This window comes from Octopus bimaculoides, chromosome 30 (assembly GCF_046866305.1).
Source record: "Octopus bimaculoides isolate indiv1 chromosome 30, ASM4686630v1, whole genome shotgun sequence".
Classification (NCBI taxonomy): domain Eukaryota; kingdom Metazoa; phylum Mollusca; class Cephalopoda; order Octopoda; family Octopodidae; genus Octopus; species Octopus bimaculoides.
The window spans coordinates 11,061,115-11,063,614 of record NC_142957.1 but is presented as its reverse complement, the minus strand read 5'-3'; the positions used below and the strand labels follow the sequence as shown (position 1 = coordinate 11,063,614).

General features: G+C 48.8%; 1 protein-coding gene across 8 annotated transcripts in view; it reads right to left on the bottom strand.

The window, feature by feature from the left end:
- LOC106882501 (CAP-Gly domain-containing linker protein 1) overlaps nt 1-2,500 on the bottom strand; it is a 112,589-nt gene that overhangs the window by 345 nt on the left and 109,744 nt on the right. The window lies entirely within an intron of this gene.

Genomic DNA, 2,500 nt, shown 5'->3' with positions numbered 1-2,500 from the left:
GCGCAACGGGAGATGGTGGCCGGGGGGGGGGGCGGCGGGGGCCAAATGTGCTGGTGATGGCGGTGGTGGTTACTGCTGATTATGATGGCAGCGGCGGTGAGCACAGTCATGATGATGGTGGTGGTGGTGTTGCTGCTGATAATGAAAATTTTGATGGTGGCGTGAAGGCAATGATGATGATGATGATGATGATGATGATGATGATGATGGTGGTGCTGGCACTGATTGCAGGGGGGGGGGGGTGCCAGAGTCATTAGGATCAATACAATGCAGATAAATTGTGATCAGAAGCTACGGAGTGTGTGTGTGTGTGTGTGTGTGTGTGTGTGTGTGTGTGCATATAGGGGTTTCAGATTTCTCAGGAAATTAACCAGACGTTATAAGAAGGGGGCGAGGCGCAATGGCCCAGTGATTAGGGCAGCGGACTCGCGGTCATAGGATCGCGGTTTCGATTCCCAGACCGGGCGTTGTGAGGGTTTATTGAGCGAAAAACACCTAAAAGCTCCACGAGGCTCCAGGAAGGGGATGGTGGTGGCGAACCCTGCTGTACTCTTCCACCACAACTTTCTCTCACTCTTACTTCCTGTTTCTGTTGTGCCTGTAATTCAAAGGGTCAGCCTTGTCACTCTGTGTCACGCTGAATATCCCCCGAGAACTACGTTAAGGGTACACGTGTCTGTGGAGTGATCAGCCACTTGCAAGTTAATTTCACGAGCAGGCTGTTCCATTGATCGGATCAACTGGAACCCTCGACGTGGTAAGCGACGGAGTGCCAACAACAAATAAGAAGGGGTGGGCACTGAAGTCTTTGGTAAACCGATATGGGGCCATGAAGGGATCAACAGGAATTTTTGGCGAAACAATTAGAAATTATAAAAAAGAGTCAGAAGGCATTGGAGTTAACTGACCTGGGGTCACAGAGAGGTCACTAGGCTCTTTTGGGCAACTGAGCTGAGATCATAGAGGTTTCAGCAGTCTTTTTTGGCTAAATCCATTTTTGGGTTGCAAAGGAGTCAGCAGGCTTTTGAGGGCAAACTGACCAGAAGTCATGGAGGGATCACAGCAAGCTTCTTTGGGTATACTCGTTTGAAGTCATGAGGGGGGGGGGGGGGCTAGCAAGCATTTTTGGGTAAACTGATTTGGAGTCATGAAGAGGGCAGCAGGCATTTCGGAGTAAACTGACCTGGGCTCAAAGAAAGGTCACCAAGCTCTTTGGGGCAAACTGAGTCGAGATTACGGACAGTTTAGCAGGCTTTTTGGGTAAAAACTAATTTGAGGTCATGAAGAGGTCAGCAAGCTTTTTTGGTCAAACTGACCTGAGGTCATGAAGAGGTCAGCAAGCTTTTTTGGTCAAACTGACCTGAGGTCATGAAGAGGTCAGCAGGCTATTTTGGTCAAACTGACCTGAGGTCATGGAGGGATCATCAGGTTTTTGGGAATAAACTAATTTGAAGTCGTGAAGGAGTCAGCAAGCTTTTTGGTGGGTAAACTGACCTGAAGTCATGAGGGATCAGCAGGCTTTTTGGGGGTAAATTGATATGAGGTCATAGAAGGGTCAGCAAGCTTTTTCAGATAAACTGATTTGAAGTAATGAAGGGGGTAGCAGGCTTTTTTCTTTTGAGGGGTAAACTAACCTGAAGCCATGAAGGGATTAGCAGGGTTATTTTTGTAAATAGGATCTTTTTGGTAAACTAACTTGAGGTTATGAAAGGGTCAACAAGATATTTTTTGGTAAACTTACCTGAGGTCATGGATGGGTCACCAGGCTTTGTTTTTTGGTAAAATGACCAAAGTATACAAAAGAGCCACTGGGCATTGTAGAATACTGACCTATGGTCATTGAGAGGTAAGAAAAATGTTTCGGGTAAACTGACTTGGGGGTCATAGAGGAGTCCAATCTGATCTGGCAGTGGTTCTACAGCTGGATGCCTTTCCTAATGCCAACCACTCCTATAGTGTAGTGGGAGCTTTTTATGTGCCACCAGCACAGGAGCCAGTCAGGCGAACCTGGAATCGACCACATTCGGATGGTGCTTTTTACATGGCACTGGCACGAGAGCCAGTCAGGGGGAACTGGCATCGACCACGTTCGGATAGTGCTTTTTATGTGCCACCAGCACGGGAGCCAGTCAGGCAAACCTAGAATTGACCACATTCAGATGGTGCTTTTTACATGGCACTGGCATGAGAGCCAGTCAGGGGGAACTGGCATCGACCACGTTCGGATAGTGCTTTTTATGTGCCACCAGCACGGGAGCCAGTCAGGCGAACCTGGAATTGACCACATTCGGATGGTGCTTTTTACATGGCACTGGCACGAGAGCCAGTCAGGGGGAACTGGCATCGACCACGTTCGCATAGTGCTTTTTATGTGCCACCAGCATGGGAGCCAGTCAGGCGGACCTGGTATCAACCACGTTCGGATGGTGCTTTTTACGTGCCACCGGCATGGGAGCCCGTCAGGGGGAACTGGCATTGACCATGTTTGGATGATGCATTT